Consider the following 22,591-nt stretch of genomic DNA (forward strand, 5'->3'; position numbering starts at 1 on the left):
GCAGTGAAGGTTAACATAAAAAGACGGAGCTTGGCCAGAGAGAGGGGGGTGTCTGAGGGTTCAGGTCTATTTCTGACCTCTAATCAGCCGCAGCCATCATCAACCCAGTGCCTGCTTACACCCATCTTCGCAAATCTCTTCACCCTCCTCTTCATCGTCATCATCCTGAGTGGCCCTGCTGGTCCCTCACATGATTTTTGTGTCGTCTCAACAGCGTTTCACTGCACATGTATTTTATGACGCATGTGACGATTTAAGTCTTGGGTAAACAACTGGCAACATGTTTTTTCGCTCATAACCGCATAATACACAACAATCTGCTATTCGACATCAGACCCTGTAGTAGGGGTGCACGGTATAAACGGTATAGAAAGACACACCGGTGTGAATTTGCTCTACGGTACGGATTTTGACGTTACCGTGAGACCGGTGTGACGGGTAGACAGTGTTGTGTGTAACACGTTACAAAGTAAGTAATGTGTAAATACAGTAACGTAACTACTTTTTCATGTAAAAAGTAAAGTTACGCGTAACTACTGAAAATATGGTAACGAAACGTAGTTCCTTTTTCAATTTGGCGCAACGTTATTTTTCCCAGGGACAGATTTGACAGCGATACTGCCTTCTCAGGCAGTATGCTATTACGCAGGCGCGCTTGCTGCGCGCCTGCTCAATAGTCCCTTCACAAGCTCTCATTCCCCACCGTATGAGACAGACGCTGGTAGCGTGAAGCTGTCTCTGCATCTCAGACATAGCTTCCGCAGGCATTTTCAAAAGCCAGTCCTTACGACAAAAAAGCCAGCGGTGGAACAAGATTACAAACACCGTCACTGTGTAAGGACGTGGTTCCCTTTCAAAATGTTGATGGAAAGGGCTTTAAAGAGATAGTCAAAACACTCAATCCCAGGTACGCGTTACTTGCCCGCACACACTTCAGCCAAGTTGAGATGCCAAAACTATACAGCATGGTCCGCGAGCAAGTGGAGAAAGAAATCCATACTATTAAACATTAGTGTTTTTCAGAGATGGAAGTAACTTGCACACTCTTAACTTGAGAAGTAACTTGAGAAAAGATTTAGCATTTTTTCTATGCAGTTTTGCTGCCTAACCAGTATTTTACCCGTTCAGAAGCATTTATATCGAAATTAGAAGATGAAATTAACATACTGTGATATAATACCGTTACGGTCTATGCCTCAAATCGTACCGTGATACACATTCTAGTCCATACTGTACAGCGCTACCCTGTAGCCTAACCAGAAGGCCACTGGTTCGATCCCCGACTGCACTGATACACACCAGCGACTCCCAGCTCGAGAAGCCCCGTCTCATTCAGTGCAGAAGATGGTATTTATTTGATCAGAGGAACAATCCCTGGGAAAGCTGCTGTACAAACAGGCTGAAGGGCCTGTGGAGTTAATTTGGTTATCTCTCATCTCCTAAATTACCATTCCTTCCTCTTAAGTGGCCAAGCGTGTAATCAGCGGAGCCCACTCTGCCGCTTGTTTCGGCTAGAGCCCGCTGGATCGCCAGAGCGATCAGTGGAATGACTTCCTCCTCCTCATCATCATCAACATCATCATATCTCCTTGGAGCACTTCATCAGTTCATCTGAAGGGACGCCAATCAATCCAAAACTGGTCACCCTGTTGCTCTTGGTGCTTGCATGTGTATGTGTGTGTGTGTGTGTGTGTGTGTGTGTGTGTGTGTGCGAGTGTGCATGTTCAGCAGTGTTGGTTTCAGCTGCAGATGTGAGGAGGTAATTTTGGCCTTGAGAGGGAGTCACCAAATGCAGGCTCTCTAATGTGTCACAATGCATTATGGGTATTTGGTATCTAACTTGAAATGCCCTTGATGATGTCTAGCTCCCTCAGAAGGAGAGACTGATCGACAGATGGACGGCTGGAAAGGCAGACTAAAAGGCAGATGGGAAGGCAGGCAGAAAGAGACAAGCAGAAGCACAGACAGGTGGACAGACTGACGGACCGCAGGCAGTTAATCTGTAATCCTCAGTCTTGGGCACACTTGGGTGCCAGCGCAGCGACTACACTAATGGAACGCGAGGTGAGGGATTTAAGGGGTTCCTGAAGCTCTTACCTAATGGGACTGGAGAGGCTCGGTTCATTGTCAGAAAGAAACACTGTGGCTAGAGACCGCTAGTTTGACTTTTCTCTTCTACCAGCAATCTGCACCTGCCTCCTGTTAAGTTAAGTTAAGTTAAGTTATCCTTTACTGTCCCTTTTTGGGGGAAATTCTTTCTCTGCTTTTGACCCATCCGGGAGCCGGTGAGAACCCGGAGCAGTGGGCAGCCGCAGTGCAGCGCCCCGGGGAGCAAGTGGGGGTTTCAGGTGCCTTGCTCAAGGGCACCTCATCGGTGGATGAGGATGTAGGAGAGTGCTGGACAACTACTCCCCCCGTCCATATTCTTGCCTACCGGTCAGGATTCGAACCGGCCACCCTCCGGTTGCCGGTCCAACTCCTTAACCAGTAGGCCACGGATGCCCCCCGTCTTCAGTCACCGACTGAAACACACTCAGGACTCCTGTTAGCTGAGCTCATTAGACAAACAAAGGGCATCTGCGTTCCTTAGTTGCAATTTTCACAGTTAAATTGATGCTATCACTGCCCTCGGCAAACTGCTATTACTACGTACATACGACGCAGTGCGAGAGGCAGAGAGAGGGCAAGAGCAAGATTTTTATTCTGTGTTGTCATTCATATATTTTGGTTGATGAAATATGAAAATGAAAGAGAGAGGCAGAGGCAGGGAGTCAGAGAGATAGAGCGAGTTAAAAGGCAACAATAGAATGACATAATGGCACAAACTAACAAACAGTTATGGAGGGGGGCAGGGTGGTGGGGGGGTTATACTAGCAGCGGCAGGCTGCTCGTTAACAGCTGCCTGCTTGACATGGGCAGACAATTAGGTCATAGTTCTGCCAGAGCCGTTTCTCACTTCCTTCATTAACTGCCTTAAAGCCTTGCTAGCACCCAGGACACACACACACACACACACACACACAGCATGGCTTAAGTTAGCCAAGGTGTGTGTCATGCTAACGGCCCCCAGCAAGAAACCCTTAAAGGGCACCAGCGTCCAACTCACCTAGGATAAGTTGCTAACCTGGCGTTCGTGGGCTAACCTCGGCCACACATTGGCAAATTTTGGTAAGCTGAAGCGTCGCGCGTTAGCTAACTATGTTGATGCTTGTTCACGCTAGCTCACCTTGCACAACCTCACTAAAGCTACCCATGAGTATGCTAGTATTTTTATGAATTCCATATCCATCGCCTTCCAGAGGGAGCATGATATTCAGATGTGAGAGAGAGAGAAAGAGAGAGAGAGAAAGAAAGGGGGGAGAGAGAGAGGGAGGGATGAGAGAGAGAGAGAGGCACCCTACTGATGGTTGTTACAGTGTGTGTAGCCCAGTGGACCTGAAGGAATGTGTAAATGTAAATGAGGCAAGACATATTGATGGGCTATAAAAAGATAATTTGAATTGAACATTTGATTTGATGTGATTGGCCCGTCCGTGGGGAGTTCCCGCCTCCTCTCGGGGTGGCAGAGCTTCAGTTCATCATTCATGAACTGCATCACCCAACCAAGTTTATCGTCACGTGCACGTACAACAGAACAAAGAGCAGCAGGCACTGATGGCAATGCCTTCCGGCAAACAAGACTTGCGGGAGGAAGAATAGTTAGAGCGCATAACGATCATTTCCTGGGGATAACGGCAACATAAAATGTAATGACCTGGCAGTGGATACCAAAATAAATTACGTTAAAACATCAGTACATTGGACTGCTCGCTCTGTCACATCACAGCCATTCAATGCATTCTCCCTTATACATCTTTTATGCCACGATAGAGCTGTGGCAAAAGCCCCTGCACTTGAGTGTGACGCACTTAGCGTGTGTCACATGTGTTTATGCCGCATTGAACCAAAGAACCGAATGCGTTTCCGTTTGCCACTTTTTTTGAAAAGTAATTAGGAATTCTGTACGTTCATTTTACACTGTACATTCACATTCAATTTGTCCAAAAGAAGAAAGTGGAAAATTGAGTGCCCTAACTAGACACAACTAAATTATGCAAAATTTAAAAATGTATGTATTTCAAACAATATTTTGATATATAAGAACATTCTCAATGTATGCTTCCTTAACTGATGCAGCTGCTACAATAAGAAAAAAAACTGCATTCTCCCTCTTCATATAGCAAAGTTAATATTGAATTTTAAATTTATATTGTTGAGAGCAGTTTCATTGCTTTAAATAGAAGCTTTTGCATTGGAGTCAGCCAAAAAAATGATATTTTTGCCAAGATACAGAGAGCACAGAATAGAGGATCCATCAGTGATAATTTGCTATGCAAATTGTGTCTCTGCTCTCAACAGAGATAATGGCTGGAAAAGAAGCAAGTGTGCAGTAGGAAGTATTTTCGGCTTGACTACATTGATAATAATGAACTCTGCATCCAATGGGGAGGAAGTGATCTGTGTTTATTTCTAACGTTAATTTGTAATGCATGTGTTTTTTCGAGCATATCATATATAAATGTATACACACAGACAGAGAAAAAAAATTAAAATCTTAAAATCTATATATATATATATTCTTTTTCTCGGTACGTACCGAAATGAAACGTGAATCAAACCGTTAGACCCGTACCGAAAAATGTCGGTACGAATATGTGTATCGTTACACCCCTACATATATATATATATATATATATATGTATCAGTATTGTACAAATTGGAAAATGGAATAGAAAAAAATTATCTGGTGAAAATTGGACGGATAGACAAATAAGCTAGGCTAAAAACGACCACAAACGGGGTTGTGCATTTTAAATGTGTTAGGTTTCAAATACATATTCAGAAAAATACAGCCACTATCTGGTGGAGAAAATGTCTCCAGGCTGAAATACACTCAGGACTCGTGTTAGTGCATCCTAGCAGAGCTCAGACAAACAAAGGCATCTGTGTGCCTTAGCTGCAATTTTCCTAATTAACGTATGTGGTAGTGGGTAAAGTTTATTTAAAAAAAATAAAAGATGGATGAAATCCAAATAAGTGAAGTAGAGGGAGTCTTACATGCGAGTGGGATCATTCCAAATTTGTAAAGTACATCATTAGGGTCATGGACTTCTACACTTATTTCATTTGAAAATGGACAGGATATGATGCTCATCCATGTCAAATGTCAAAATTGAAATGTATGGTAAATGCTTATATTAAAAAAAAAGTTAAGAGCATCATAGTTCTTAAGTGTGGATTGTTTTTTTATGAAAGTGGTGATGAATATAAAACACCTGACAAACATTTCTGTTACATATTTTTGTTCGGACTGCAAAGGTCAGTGCTTGACGTAATGTTGACCTGACGATGAGGTCACATATGAAGTGAATTAGAGCGAGATAAAGTGGAAGTCTAGTAACGCGATAATGAGCTTAGGGATGATATCACTTCTACCAGCATATTGCTACTCCAAGGTGAACGCACATACAACGCAGCGAGAGAGGCAGAGAGGGGGAACGAACGAGATTGTCAATTATTCTATGTTGTCATTAATACAATTTTGTCATGTTATGCGCCGGCAATATGAAAAGGAAAGAGAGAGGCAGAGGCAGGGAATCAGAGAGAGCGAGTGAGAAGGCAATGGGAATAGAATGACATGTTGAAACACACAGCCACTATGGGGTGGAGAAAATGTAATCCCATCACATCAGCTCATTCATCACTGCACACAATGCAGGTACCACAAATATACAACTCCCATTTATACTCATTTATAATGTAATAGAGCCACAATAGGAAAGAGAGGAAAAGCCTAGTCTATTTGGATCAATGCTGTCCAAGCAGCATGGCTATTATAACAGCCTGTTCAGCCAGCTGGGGCCCAGGTGTATGTGTGTTTGTGCACGCACGTGTGTGTGTGTATGTGTGTGTGTGTGTGTGTGTGTGTGTTCGTGTGTGTGTGTGCGTTTGTGTGTCTGATGTATTCTCTTTGAGGTCAGTGATTCCATAAGCCAGTGCAGGCCATGGAGTTTGGTGATCTAAAAGAGAAGAGTATTGATTGAATTAATGATGTTAGGCTGCATTTGGCTGTTTGGCTGTGTATGTGTGTGTGTGTGTGTGTGTGTGTGTGTGTGTGTGTGTGTGTGTGTGTGTGTGTGTGTGTGTGTGTGTGTGTGTGTGTGTGTGTGTGTGTGTGTTCAGTGTCCTGGTCTGGCACTAAGCGACTACGTTGATTACATATATTTGAACATATAGATCTTTCCTAACTGCCGCAGGGAGAAACATAATTGACCTCCAACCACTGATTCCGCCCACTCAATGGACGTGGTGATGGACCAACGCTGCTAGGAAGCTCCAGTCAAGGACACACAAACAACCACTAAAGCGCAAAGGGAAATGATGCGGCATTTCTACTGTACATGCATTGACATCGCTGCACTTAACAGCGTAAATATATGAATATTAATGAGAAAATTCATTACGTGAGTGTCTGGACTAGTGGGTATGGTGTTTGACCCCAAGCGTAGAGGTTCTGGGTTTGAACCCCAATGTCCACAGCCAAACCTGGAGGCTCCGTGGGAAAAATGCCTTACCCCTACCTGCTCCTTAACGACGTGCCAGAAAACATCGTCTTTGGATGAAATGGAAAATGACAGCTCAAAACAGCTGATAAGAAACTTGAGTGCTTCTTTTCAGTTTACTCTGTAGACCGTCACCTTTTATCTCACGAGGACATCTCAGGACTTAACATTTGTTTGGTTTAGAGATAGAAATGGTTGTACGACCCCACCAGGACCAGAGTCTTGCTGGCAGAGTCAGCCAGTTCGCACCAAATTTTCTCAAATATTAATCGGATCTGGGTCATTTTTCAATTTAAGATTGGTTTAAAAATGTAAGGATTTTATAATTATGTATCATTTTCATTCAGTTAAATTCTTCCCACATTTTTTAACTTGGTAGCACTACTGCTACCTTCACGTGCTATGGAAAAGATGATCCTTTCCATTTGTGAACTGGAAATTAATGGAAAAAAAACAATTTTAGACTGCCTAATTCATCTTCTAGAGCAAGAAGAGGATTTATCAAAACACAAACGATAAATAATATAGGAATGCACAATAACTTTTTTTTTAAACCGATACTGATAACTTTCAGCTCCTAAAGACCGATACCGATAAGTGATAACACACACACATCCATATATATGATCATGACCTAGTCGCGCAGACATCAGTAGAATCAACGGGGGGTTTAGGGGGGCTGGCTTGCAAGGGGCGGGATATGACGTAGAGTAGAGGTTCACAGTACTGCCCCTGTCACTCAGGTGTGTTTTGGTCTGACCGCAGACAACGGAGGCAGAATGGGCAGAACTTATCGCGATGATCTTAAATGTTGCTGCAGCGATGCATCATATATTCCGTTGCATCCACAACACCCGCATCAATCGATGAAAGATTGGAGCATGAGTTACAGACAAATAGAAGAAATGAGGAATAAGAAAGGCGTCACGAATGACGTGCGACATGCGTTACCGGAAGAAGAGAGCATCTTCTTTTGCTTCATTTCACATCTAACAAACACTGGGACAAATGTAGTTGATTGTAGTAGTTGTAGTCAGTTTAGTGAAGTAACGAACGAGTCCGGTTGTGTCTGTGCAAACGTGTATTGTAACGTTAGTGAAACTAAGAATAAAATACCCAGCCTGTCAATCATCGGCGGCCGCTTCATTCCGACCTATAAGCAGACCCACTGCCGGTCAAAGTGAAGGGTGGTACCCCCGAGAGAACATCGACGCTGTGCTCCTCGACTACGGTCTGGGAGCCGACAACAGGAAAGGTGTAACATAATAATAATAAAAAACATTTTCTATATCCGCGTGCAGTTATGAACTCATGTATGGTAATTGATTGTATGATGTGTACTTTTAGGGTTACGATAAGACCTTTAATTTAGCGTTAGTGGGAGCGGAGCTCTGAAATTATATAGGCTATGTTATTGGGGCTATTCATCATGATATCGGACTTATCGGAATGACGTAATCATTTCTGTTATCTGCCCGATAATTATCGTGCACCCCTAAAATAATATGCTGTATATTTTATAGATCATGAATAGTAGAGATTTTTTTTTTTTAAAGGTCAAAGGTTATCTCATCTCGGCAGCTCGTGTATCAAAATGTTCTACAAGCTCTCCAGTGGAAATGACGACGTGAGGGGGTATTCATTTGCAACTTTCACGTTGGCTTTTGGTATTTACCATAATTTCCATAGCACATGAAGGCACCATACCACTCTGCCATGTGTGAACCTCAACATGGTAGGGGGGAGCAGGCAAGCAATTCTGTTTCATTAATGAAGGATTCTGCCCGTTTCAGTGTTTAAACGAGGCAAAAACTTGTTTTTTACTTTTGCTTGCCTTCCGTAATCTACTATAGTTCCTGTGTGTTTTCCTTTTTGGGTGGCAAAGTGCTAGAGCTGCTGTTCACTTTAATGGAAATGCTCACAATGTAAGAACCACCTTTGTTGTTTGTGATAAATTAGGCTTCTCTTGCACTTTTGAAGCAGTTTGTCTTCTGAAACATTTACCCTGAAGTTCTTTCATAGTCTCAGCGTCTGACCCTGACCAACGAGTCGAACCATGATGCATTTATTTTTAAATAGTTATCAAACAATACGTTTGAATCCCATAGCAAACCTATTTTAAATAACAGGTTATTTTTCTACTCTGAGAGGTCACATTCCAACTGAATCTTTCGGTTTTCGGACTGCAGCGATGGATTTCGGCGATGTCAGGTTAAAGGGTTTGCCCGATTCTAGCTCTGGCTGGGTGGCTGAACTGAATATCACACTGAGGAGAACGCCTGGAGAATTCCAAATCGGTACTGGTTCCCGGCCCATAGGACATTAACATTCCCGCCAAGGGGGAGAAATGCAGAGGTCTTTAAAGAGTGATTGCCGATTAGCATCGTTTGACATGCTGGCCTCTTTTAAAGACCTGGCCGCTTCTAACGTGCTACATTTGGCACACCCGCGGTAATTAATACCAATTCTTATGCACTGAAGCAAACTTTATAATGAAAGATAATTGGATGGAAATTTGAAGCAGTGGTATGTGTAGAATGTAGTTTGTGCATGTGCGTGTGAGTGTGTGTACACAGGGGGAGTCGATCTAGAGTGGGTGGTCCCTCAGAAACAGCCAAAAATAGAAATGACAAAATAAAAAATGTAACAAAACAAATACGCCATTGATGACTATTGATCATTTAATCATTTAACAGAAACTTAAGACTCTGAAGTAAATTTTTCGGACATAGACTTTAGACATTGAGGTCTGAAGTCTTACCACTGTCCTACTCACTGTTTGATTCATGACAGTTGAGCTAGGCTGCCATTTTTCACACAGACAAGTTAATTCTAAAAGTCCCACGGTAAACTAGTGCATGTAGTTCGACCTTGGTCACCCATGGAGAGAAACTTGGCGTTAAGCTGGATCTGCTGTTCTGGTGACATGGAGTGTGAGGAGAGCGCCAAAACTAGGCCACCGCCACAGTTATCGCTACAATACGCGCATATGATTTGCTCAGCTTTCATAAGATAGGATAAGTTGAGCTAGTACTTTATTAATCCCAGACGGGAGATTCCAGTGTCACAGCGGAACGTACAGGGCAGTAGAAGAAACACATTTATATTTAGCAGATGCTTTCATCCAAAGCGACTTACAAGTGAGGCTGAGAACGATCACAGCAACAGCGTACAGCCAAGCCGGAGTCGCTACAAAAACTAAAGTAATTGTGCTGCAACAGCTACACAATTTTTTTTTCACAAAAACAAAACACTGCAAGGAATTGCAGAGCAGCAATAGGAATCAGAAATACAAGAAACTAGTTTTCATCATATAATAAAAGGAAATGGATAAAGCGTTACATTTTCGTTAAGAAAGTTACACAAGAACCCTGTATGGCCGCATGTGTCACAGGGTGGAGGAGCCCCGGCATCCTCTTAGCCGAGTGTCCCTGAGCAAGTCAGCGGACGCTAACTGCTCCCGACACTGCGCCCTCGGTGTGTGAATGTATGCATAAATGGGTGAAAGTAAGGCACTATTGTACAGCGCTTTGAGGTGGCCACTGGTTATAAGAGCAGTGCATAAATGCAGTCCATTTACCATTTAGAACATCCATGTTTCTAGTCCATTTCACAAATAGGTCACACGTAGGAAAAACAACAACAAATCCTATTGCCAAAAAAATGCTAAACCCAATGCATTGACATTGATTGGATGGGAAAGGGCCAGGCGGAGATCCATTGCATGTCGCTGGAGATAACACCCAGGCCAACACACATGCGTTTAGCACAAACACATGACTGAGGGCTACGCATACACTGGCTGTGACATGAGCGTAACCCTGGCCACCAGAAGGGAAGCCACGAGGAACTGGCCTTTGACGAGTCCTGGCCTGACAAGGGTTTTACGGAAACAGATTGGCCAGCATGCTCCTGCCAGGCACCAGCCTGTCATTTGGCCCAGAGGTGGCTAACCATGGCTTGCTAAAGTTAGCTTAGCTTTTCACCAGCGTGACCAATGGGAGAGGTAGCTTAGCCTAGTGGATAGCCTTTGTTTTCCCTTTTTTGCTGGCAGTGGCTGCTCCACTTTGGCCTGTTTCTGTTTTGAAACAGTAAAAAGTGGTAAACAAATATTTCAGCCATACCGTACTAATTACGTGGGTTTGTCTCTTACTTTGTAGTTGACCCGTTGGTTATGAAGCCCTACAACAGTGATGGCAAGTGAGAGGCCCAGACATTGTGTCTATATCCTATTTTACTATGACCGTGTAAGTGTACCTTTCTGTACCCTGTGCAAACGTCACAATGACTCAAATACCATAACCTTCAAGAAGGAAACCTCCTCTACTGCTGTGGCCTTGCTTGCCTTTTACTTTGACTTTCAGTTTCACTTCTGGTTGAGTTCCTCACAGCCCCTGGCTCTGGCTGACTGATGTCTTGTGATGGCAGGGAAAAGACATGCGCTAGAAGTATTATCGCGAGCGCAAACAGCTAACCCCAGCATATAGTCTGACCTACACACTCTCGCCTCATATCCATCAATATTTCAAGCCAAGCATCCCCATGGGGAGATTATTGTATGAAGCAGAGATACACTAGCAATAAAAGACAAAAGAGGGCCAAAGTAATTACATAGTAAGGACCTCAATGCCTTGCTGAAGACCACATTTTGAAAATAAAAGACAAATTGGGATTTGGTTTTCTGACCAAAGAAGAGAATGTGGTTCCATTGGCATCGTGGACTGGAATATGAATAAACATCCCATAATACATATAGATGCACAAAAAAATTGGCTTAAATTATGCCAAATACTAAGTATATTTTAATTGGTTGTTTTTATTCAATTTGAACATAGATTTTAAAATGTCACAATGTTTCATTTCTAATGTCAAAGTTTAACATATTTTAAGTACGGTCAAAAACTGAATTCATAATGGTATAGGACAAAAAGGACTAGGCTCTGAGGACAATACTTTGGGATTGCCTTGGGATTTCCCAGCTTACAAGAAAAACACACGCGCAGGCAGACTGACAGTCCATCTTCCATCTGACACACACACACACACACACACACACACACACACACACACACACACACACACACACACACACACACACACACACACACACACACACACACACACACACACACACACACACACACACACACACACACACACACCTCCATTGAACGTGTAATGGCGAGTTGGCACAATGGCAGCTGAAACTTTCTCGCCAAACAAACACAGAGAAAAACATGACCGAGTCACATCGCTCCAGGACCAGAAGCCAATCCATAACCGCAGAGGGGAACAGGAAAAGAGGGGAAAAAAATAAATAAAAGAAATCGTTTGCAAGGACAGAAAACAGCTGGGTGCTTCCACACACTTTGCCACAATCTTGGACAATTCAACCGTTCAACAGTTTACGGTTTACCAAGAAAAATGCCAACGCAGTTTCCTTCACAGTGTGTTCCCCACTTCCTTTAACGACAAGATTCCTGGCATGGCTTGGAAGTGTACCGTGGCGTGAGGTGTTTTAAATTCAAAAGCCGAGCCGATTTTAAAAATCTGCCGTTATCCTTCCCTTCTCTTCCCTGCAGCGACTTACTGGTTTGAAAGAATCGTGAGCCTCCCAGTGAGTTTTCGTCCTTCTCCCAACAGAGGGAACACGAGCCAAGGTATACAGTATTTATCCTATTAGCCGTGTGCGCCTGGAGGTGTGTGCTGGGACACTGGTGTCTCTCTCCCTCTCTTGTTATTCTCTCTCTTCTCCTCGCTCATAAATGTGTTTGGTGCGTTTCCTCAACGACAGAGAGACTATTTAGGCACTCTGAAATCTCCTTGTTTGACCTTCAGGTCCAAGGATGAGCTGGACAAAACAAAATGCCGCAGTGACAAAGTGTTGCACAAGGATGAATTCCTATACATTTTTTAAAGAAATGTTATTGCAATGAATATTTTATAGGTATATGTTAATAACTTCCCCTCGAGCGATCCTTTTCACTCTCGAAAACAACTGAGTCAATATTGGTTTCTCTCTGTATTATTTGCTAGCGTGTTAGCATTCTGTGAGTTAATGATGATTGAATCATCAAATATTGCATGTATGTATTGTTTGTCCTGTATTATTGGTTATGACACCCAAAGGTCCCATGTTGAATTAATAAAGTACAATTCATATGATCTCCTGAGGGCCACATCATAAGGTAATGAAATGACCAGGGGGGGTCCTGCTAATACCAGATCGGGTTCAGAAACTGTAGCATATGGTTTTGCCCATAGCATGTGCTGGGCTCCTGTAGCACATGTCACATCACATCAGTGCTATCTGTGGCTGCTGCTGGTTGAACCCATATGTTATCATAAGTCGCTTTTTTTTCCTGCAACACGCTTCCATGCTTTAGGAGTATGGGAGCTGTCTATACGGAAGGACAGAATATATACACAAAATAAAAATAAAAACAACTGTATACACGGATAATGAAGAAATAAATGAAATGCATACATTGTAAAAGTCTATATTGTATCATATACTCCAGAGGCCAGCTCAAGGATTTACTGCGAGTCTTGTTTACCGTCTGTGCCTGATCATTGCCCCCGCATCATGTGCTTTCTTTCCATCGCAAGACCGAAAATATCCAGAGGCAATTTACACAACCCTGAACCACAATCTCTAAAAGTAGACGTGCGTAGCGGCACCACACCCTCCCGCCTAACACCGAACACGTGGAGCGAAGCGCTGCGCACATCCACAACACACACAACACACACTCACCCCCCCCCCCGCGCTCTCTCTGAGGCCCCTAATTATGGCCTGGCCATTAATCAGACCCAGCTGTAATTAGACCACTTTCAACATGTAATCTGATTGGAGGGGGTTGGGGTCACAGCAGCACGACAGGGCTGGTTGTTGGGGTTGGGGTGGGCATAAGACAAGACTGAAAACAATGACATCATTTTACAATTTACTTTGAAGTTAACACCATGAAAAGTTATAGGTAAGCCTTTTCTGTATGAATACTGATTACATTTGTTAATTACATTTGAAAAATAAGTATCATTGAAATGTTTAAATTAGAAGTGTATATTATATATATATATATTTAACTAAATAGGCAATTCTTATATATTAAATACATACTTACATTCAATGAATTCATTAATGAAATAAATGACTCAAAAGGCTTAATATGTACGATTTCCGTACTCAATATTAATCCTTCGCAGCAGTACCATTGTGTGATTTTTAGAGTAGAGGCTTGTTTTATTTCAAGCCGATGTGAGGTTAGTTTCATATTCCAAGTTTATTTCATAGAGCCTACATGTTGGAGATGAAGAGGTAGTGCCAAGTGCACTATCCTCTCCTTAACATTGCGCTATGTTTGTTGTGGGAATTCATCTCAGATACGTGCCATCGATGAGCAGGTAGGATGCAGACGTTAACGACCATACTATCCAACCCTGGAGGAAGACGACGACGGCTGATGAAGAATAACTTATTTTTAAGACACGTCATTAGAAACAAAAATATTTGGTTAAGATTTCAAGCATGATCATAGGAAGATACAGGGATCAAATATACAGGTCCGAGGAGATTGACAGAGTGTATACAAATTCCTTTTTAATTGACTAGTATTTATATAAACACAGATTATATCATTTGTATATAATTCTATATTACAGTCACGACTCATTTTTCCACGACGACAACGAAATGAGAATCCGGAGGTGATGAGGAGATCTGGTGGGTGTGTTAATAAACACACACACACAGCCTGAGTAGCACTGCTTCCTGGTGTATGAAGGTGGTAAACCCCAGTGAGTGCTTTAGTGTTTATTTATTTAGCAAGGGGAAAGGACCCGGAGATGAAAGACACCATGTAACGGGGAGCCGAGGTGGTTTGAAATGATGTGGTGTTCACACACACACACACACACACACACAGCTATTGAGTTCAAACAGAGGACTCAGACTAGCGGTGTGAAATGCCAATGGTATTGCACGCACGCACACACGCACGGACACACACACACTTGTTGCTTTTAGGCGAAAACGTGAAGTTACATTTTGTTCACTTTTCTAGGCTCAAGCTTAAAATCACTGAATCTAGCCAATTTTTTTAATGGATGAGCATCATTTGTCATGGGCGTGCCTAAACGTGTGAATATGTGTGTGTGTAAAGTATGCGTGTGCAGCTGTGACCGCGTGCGCTCCTGTGACCAAGTTTGGTGAAGTTGTGTCAGCGCAGGCCTGTCGCCATCCATTATGGAAGCGCCTTCGTAGCGCGCCGCCAGCGCTAACACCCGGCCTTCATCACGTGTGTCCAATGAGCACACTCATCTTCGACACGAGTGGCTAGTTCCACAGCAGCAGCCTAAACAACGTCATGTACGAGTGTGCTAAATGACCGCTTCAGACGCGGCCAGGCTGGTCCTCATCCTATCCAGGCTACAACAGACGTCGCCTGGACAGAGAGCAGACCCGCTCCATAGCTACACCCTCTACACCCCATATGCTACACCCATACAGCGATAGCAGCAGCAGCAGAGCCCTCACGTTGCCGTCATATCTGAATGAGCACATTGTTGTTTTTTTTGAGGGGGGGGGGGCCTGCTGGCCTGCGTGACCCAACCTTGGTTCCAAAACACACAGTGACCCTGGTGCTAGCTCCATCTGCCTCCTGTCAAGGAGATACACGTCACAGATGTTTATGTGTGTGTGCGTGACCTTCATTCGCCTTCAATCAATTCGTCACGCACTTCTCATGCAAAACAACACACGCAGTGCTTCACACGACCCAACAGGAACAAGAAATATAAAGTTTTAAGTGGAATAAAAAAAAGTTTAAAACAAAGTCGAACTTGAGTCATTCTAAAGACATCTACAGATTGTGTTTGCCAGGTGCCCGAGACACTAGATGTCTTGTACAGTGAGCAGTGTACTTGACAGCCCGAGCCAATACATCAACGGCCAAGCACCAGACGGAAACCAGAGCCCTGTCTGGACAGAGCGCGGGCCTGTGACTGCATGCTGTTATGCAATACAATATTAACCCTAATGAAATTCTATGGGTGAGCATGCGTCCCATTAAAATGGCACATTATAACACGGGCCGCTGGAACGCTGTGAGCCATCTGGTTAGCATGAGGAAAGTTCACTTGCTTCCCTTACCGTTTGATAGTTTAGCTGTGGAAGCTGTGCTTATGACATACGCCAGTAGGTATTTCCACAATAATGGAAGTTTTGACAAAACGGTAAAAATACTACGAATTGCATTTCCTCACCTGCTGATATTAAGACGCGGTTAAGGAGGATTAAATTCTGAGCTTATCGGCTGGGTCCAGGAAGGCTGCTCATTATTCATGGGTTCAGGGCAAACTATCTTACGTTCTATTTACAATAATGGCAAAACCTAAAAATAACCCCACATGTGGTCATAACCACTGGTATGGGTGGCCTCTCCCACCGCGACCGGACTGGTCTGCTAGAGAATACCACTTAACCAGAAAGGTTATTACTTGGATAAATATATGGATGTAATGAGAGCTCCATTTGAAACGGTCGTCCCATTTATTTTTTGTATGTTCATCAAAGGAAGGAAACCCACCTCAGGGATATGGAGAGGGGGGGGGGGGGGGGGGGGGGGTGGTGGGTGGACCAATGTTGCTTAAGACATGCTAATGCTAGTCTGTTTTAGCTTGGCACAGAAAGGGGGGGAAACAAGTTGCTATGTACACGCTCATCCTTTATTAGCTTAGCAGATATGGGGGAAAAAAAACATGCCATTTGGTTGACACTTGCATCCAGAGTGTTTTACAATACCGCCAGCGTGTACATTCATGGCATGGGCAGCCCCAGTGGAATTGACCCCCCAACCCCTGCCATGCTCTAGCAGCTAGCTTGATAGGACCAAAGGCAGAACGCCAAACATTTCACAATCAAACACCAGACCCCTATATGCTATACCGCTTGAATAAGACCACAGAGGACCACAGGTGCATTACATTCAGTGGGATTCCAACACCCAACCCCTGACATGCGCTTCAAGTTAAACTTCACAGGAAAATTCTAATGGGAGCCCGCAGCTTGTCTACTAGGGCAAGTTATTATATTCCAAAGAAACTCTGAAACTGCAATGCAAATAAAGCAAGGGGGATGTGGGAGATCTTTGATACTAGTCCTCTAACTGAAGCCCCTTTCACACATAGTTCCCGGTATATTTCTGGGATTAATTTTCAGGCACCGCAAGTGATTTTCCGTATTCACACATGGAGCTACATTCAGGAACCTTTCCGTCTTGCGCCCTTTCACACAAGGCATAGTAATGTTGGAATAGATGGGCCAAGGGAGAGTCTAGCAGCTGGCGGTAATGCAACAATTATGGAACCCATCCGCTATAAAACCTTGCAAACTGATAGGAGCCCCCTTGTTTCAGAATCGGTCCAGTTTCAAGCCATTATTTAAAAAATAAGCTTGCTTGCAAACCAAAAAAAGCTTTTCTGGTATTGTTATCGAATCAACCGAAGAGCATTGGCACATTAAGATAAACTGTCACAGATAATGACATCTTATCAGCATCTTGTAATTGGTTTGCTTGCTCCATGTGAAAGCATCTTACGTCAGATGGGAGTTACCATTTCACGTGTCTCTCCAGGCAATGTTACTGCTCTCATTCACAACACAGCCGAACCAGCAGTGATCCGGAAATATTGCTAGGTCTTAAGCCGATGGACCATGAAGATGGAAGCGAATGGAATAAGGTTTTAATAAGCACGTTATTTCTACCAAAGGCTCTGCACTCACCATTCATCGGTCAAAGAAAGATGTAGAAACTGTGATCACTCTCTCGAGTGTACACCACTGTCAGTAAGACCCATCAGCACCAGAGTTGGAAAGAAAGTGCTGCTCTTGTACTCGCAGGATAAAACCTTAGATCCAAACATACGATCATGCTAGTTGAGCCAGAAAAGTTAGCTAGAACCCATTCCCACTTATCTCTCATAACTTTTCTTAATTGCTCAATTCTCTTTATGCATGGGTACCTGACCATTTTCTACTTGACTCCACACACTTAGAAAACTCTGAGCACACTGGAATCGGTTGCGCAACGGTTTCGAATCCGGTCTGGTCAGATTCGTCTATTGATGTCACAACTTTTGGATAACAAATGGATCAGGACCCATTTTTGGTGCAGACCCAACCCAGAGCACAAGATGCCTTGCTTTAGAGATTGCCTACAGTTTTTGAAGAGAAGTTGAACAGACCGCAGTCAAGATACAACCCTGCACAATAAAGAGCTACTCCTAGCCGGCTATTGAGCCCTGAATAGTACACCATCCCTGAAATATGAATGGCAACCTCTCAGTATTAAAAGGACCCGATAAGGTATGGAAAACTGAATAAGTGTGTGTGTCGGTGTGTGTATTTAATTGTGCATGTCATTACATTAATGGAAGTGAGAGAGAAAATAAGAGTGGAGCCCTGCCAAGGGTGGTGTTAAAAAATAAACCATTGCATCAGCAGTGTGACACACGCGCACACACACAAATTAAATTAACTTAAAACGTGATTGTGTGTTTGGCTGAATATAGCAGCTGTGTGCGTGGGCATGTGTACAAACCTAGCTCTTGTTGCATCCTGCCCGTGTAAACAATTAAATATGGATATGTTCATAGGTACGGACTTCGTAGATGGGTGTGGATGTTTGTGCATGTGTGTCATCATTTGGGTGGGAAAACAGTGGACACAAAAGTGTGTTTAGCTCTGTATGGCTTTGAGGGTGGTATTTTACTCCGGTGGTGTCTCATTTGGGGGGATGTTTTCTAGACGAGTAGAAGCTCGAGGATAGGTGGTGTGTAGGATTGATCTAGTAAGAAGAGTATGATCAATCAGATGTACAGTGATTGGTCAGATTTCCAGGGAGACCGTGAAATTCCTGCTTGGTTTAATGGAGAACCTTGCGGTCATTCTAAATAATACAAGCAAGTTCATTTATTTACTTGCTCTTTGCCAGTCATTTAATGTAACCTTTTTAGACTATATCTCCAATATAACCTTTACAGAAAAAAAAAATCATTTAAGGAACCCTTCCTAGGTACCGAGATAGCAGAGCACAATCCCAGCCAATGAGCTATCTAGATGTTGCTGAGGAAAAATATTCAGGAGGAAGCAGAAGTATAGTGACTGTTGTTTTGGTCATCCTCATCCCTTCTTGCCCCAGCACATCATTAATCCCAACAAGGGTGAACTGGGATTCTGGTTATTTACAAAAAATATAATTACAACAACTGAGTTTTCATAAAAAGTCATAAGTGAGTTATATTACACTAATTACATTTTCATTAAGCTTATTCAATTATTTTTTCATTAAAAATATTGCCCAAACTGAACCACATCTCGTTCTACACAGAACTCTATCAAATGCAATGTGTGGTGAATAAAACACATTATCTACCATTATCCACCACACCACAGTTTTTTAAACCAGGAACCTGTGAAACCATGATAATAGACACAGGATCTACACGACTCAGAGAGATTATGGCTACAGTCTATTTTTTCCACCGACTGTTTTGTGTTCACACTTAAATCAGAAATAAATTCATACAATTTATTTACGTGCCCCATGGTTCGAGAGCATCACATATAAATAACTACAGTCACCACAGTAATTCTTTCATAAAGTTACAAAGTAAATTGCAGGATATCCATGACACTGGTAGTAGTCACTGATCCAAACTTGTCTTTGGTTTGGCATTTTGCATGCATCCTACCATCCATCACATATATAATTGCCGACAGTAATCCAGCTTTGTCTCATAAATCCTGTGTTTTGTGGTAACCCATCCTATCTGCAACTGATTAGGATTACATTCTCTGATGTGTACTGATAGCTGCTTTCATTAGCAAGATGGTTGAACTCATTCAAGCGAAGCATAACCTGGAAATGCTTGTTCCCATGTCGTCTGATTTATATTTTTTATATAAAAGGGTTAAGTGACATATGGGAGTACTTCGAACACTACTCATGAGTCGCTTTGAGTACAGAAATAGTCAAACCTCAAACTTGTGAATCTGTTTCTGTGAAACTGGAAGATTTGCATGCGCCTGGGAACATGTATTAAAACAATTCTTCAAGGACTTAGCCTACACAGATCTGATTACTACGCAACGTTATATTTGGCTTCAGAAATGACCCAGTTTGAGACATAGATTAAGTATTCTTGTGGCTGAAAACATACACAAACACACACATACACAAACCCAGTCTGGTTTTGTCTTTCAAAAACCAGTCATGAATACAAATTATTTTTCCCCCTAAGTAGTGAAATGTTCTCTAAGCATAGCGCAAGTATTATTCAGCGATTCTTTGCAATTGACCAGAAACTGAAATGATGTCCAAAGAAAAATAATAATAACGATTGCACTGTGTGTTGCTAGGTACACTTGGTGGTATTGCTTCTCTGCTTATTACAATACAAACTGCCAGGGAGGCGCAGCAGCAGTCTTCTAAATAAATATTCTGTCCAGGGCTGCACTATATCGATAAAATATCAAATTACAAATTTCAACCCTGCCAACGGATTCGTCTCACCTGTGACCTTTCAATTTACTTGGGTCAGACATTTTTTTGATTTGTAGCAATATTTGTACGAAAATGGATTCATATGCCAACAGGTATTCCCTCATGACTTTGTATCCGTTACTTTCTCTATGCCTAGCATGTCAATGTGTGGTTCAACCCCCAGCCCTCGAAAGGGTTTGGTTTATCAGCTAGGACTAGCTAACTTGTGAAGTGAATTGGCATAGTGTTCACCTTGTTTACCTCCTGTTCCAGCACTCAACCAATCAAAACTGAAGCAATCATTAGATAATTCAGCCACGTGACCCGTATCCCAAAGTAATTACACACAAGTGGACATTAAGAGGACGGCTGAAGAGGGAGAGAGCTACTCCACCTACTCAGGGTGACTTGGACTGACATCAGGGGTTCAAACTAAACAATCTGCACTGATACCTAGAATAATGGGAAGATCATTCTCAGCCAATGGACCAATGCATCTTTTATCATTTGTACAAAGAAATTACCAACAGTTTGTCCCGGTTTTTAACCAGCCAGTTGGGAGTAAAAAAACACATACACTTCACAAAAAGGTTGTCGATTTAAGCTTACTCTTTTGCTTGCTGGAAGGGGAAGGGTCGCCTTATTGGAGAGTTCTCTTTAGGTCCACAGCCTCCTCACTCATAACATACCTGTGAAAAAGATCAAACCTCAGTTTAGTTTTAAATCTGCATCTGTTTTGTCTACGCTTAAAGTCATACACCTTTGCAGAGAAGTGAATTGCATTACGCCGTAAATCCTTTTTGATTTGGCCTTGGTTTTTTTGTTAGCAATTGGTCTTATGTGTAACGTTCCCCATTCAAAAACAATTAAATAAATCGTAATCACGAAGGATTACTTGACTTTGGCGTCGACCCTCAAGGGAAGCCAAGCCACTGTCTTTTGGGCTATTGAGAGTATAATGTGCCTAGCATCACTTCAGAAAAAGTCAGAAAAATAGTCGTTGACCAGCAGAAATGTCACAAAACTGTACGAAGCAGAATCTTTCCGGGGGGGGGGGGGGGCCACTGTGCTGCACCACCCCAAGCACTGGTCAACCCCTGCCCCATGATCTGCTAACCTCTCCCCCGGCAGCAAGACACCCATAGCTACAGGGCCACAGCAGAACCCTGGTTCCTGCTGAACCCCCAGAGCAGCAGCAGCCCGGGCAGAGCGGAGAGCATGAAGAGGCAGCAGCAGATGTTGCGTTGTTGTCACGTGGCATTAGTCAGTGAACTGTTGTTAGACAAGGCTCATGGAGAAACGGGACTTTGTGAAAAGTCCCCGGAATAAAGTACACCAAATTGAATCAGAGAGAAACGCGTGCAGCACACATGTGTGCGAAAGGACGGACATGACAAATGTGGCTGGAATAGAAATACAAAGAGTCTAAATAAGTACTTCTAGTCACATGTCCTCCAACCGATCAGAAATAGAAAACATTTGTTAGTGTGCAAGCTTATGGTAACTGTTCGTATGGGCACCTTAGTGGATAGAGTATTTTATCTAGGGCATAACTTTGTGTGTGTGTGTGTGTGTGTGTGTGTGTGTGTGTGTGTGTGTGTGTGTGTGTGTGTGTGTGTGTGTGTGTATTCCTGCGTATGTGTGTGTGTATATGCGTGCGTGCGTGTATGCATGTATATGCGTGCGCGTGCGTGCGTGCGCATATGTGCATCTCTTCATCATCTGTATTCCAGGCGTTCAGCAAGGTGCTCCTGCCTGCCCCATGCTGCTGACATTATATCCTCCTTCCTGTGGAGTCACTCTGCCTGGCCCAGCGCCACCTCCACATGGCCATACATCTTCACAGTAGGCCACCGCCTGCTGCTGCATGTGCAGCCACCGTCATCGCTTATCATTTGGTGCAGGTCCCTAGTACAGGTCCCCTGAAAGTCAACCCTAACCTGCTCAATCTAATTTCAGCTGTTGCTGTCCTGCGGGTAGGACGTTTCTACCTGCAGGTTGCAATTGTTTGAGTAACTGCCAGTACTTTTGAATGAATGTACCTCTCAAATGTAGCTTGGAGACCATCCTATTTCTTTATTTGCGTCTTTGCTCTTTGCTGCTGTAACACTGCAAACTTCCCCACTGTGGGACTAATAAAGGATTATCTTATCTTATCCCGATCACATGACCTCACATTCTGCTTGGCTACACGGATCAATCTGCACGCAATTACTATTGATACGGCGGTGGCCTGTGTTTTACGTAATCCACTACGACAGTCCCTGATTGGCCCCAAACGTACTTGAGTACGGTACAGGGCAACTTTGCCTAGTGTGAGTGCACCCTAAAGCACAGTTTTTCAAGAAAAGTGCAAGATAGTTTAGTTTTATTGATTGAAACTAATAAAAGTACATTTTCTGAATGATCCGTCGTGCAGTGAGATAAGGTCTCTCCTGACAA

The 22,591-nt window shown here is 43.1% G+C and overlaps 1 protein-coding gene across 2 annotated transcripts in view; it reads right to left on the bottom strand.

Moving 5' to 3' along the window:
* Positions 1-22,591, bottom strand: part of adarb1b (adenosine deaminase RNA specific B1b) — a 111,928-nt gene that overhangs the window by 51,884 nt on the left and 37,453 nt on the right. The window contains exon 3 of one of the 2 annotated variants that reach the window (XM_084478426.1): positions 20,759-20,838. The exons of the other annotated variant lie outside the window; for it this stretch is intronic. The gene's annotated coding sequence lies outside the window, so the exon portion shown is untranslated. The remainder of the gene's footprint in view (positions 1-20,758; positions 20,839-22,591) is intronic. 2 annotated transcript variants of the gene reach the window in all.

The sequence above is a fragment of the Micromesistius poutassou genome (genome assembly GCF_964030765.1).
Source record: "Micromesistius poutassou genome assembly, chromosome: 14".
In the NCBI taxonomy this organism is placed as follows: domain Eukaryota; kingdom Metazoa; phylum Chordata; class Actinopteri; order Gadiformes; family Gadidae; genus Micromesistius; species Micromesistius poutassou.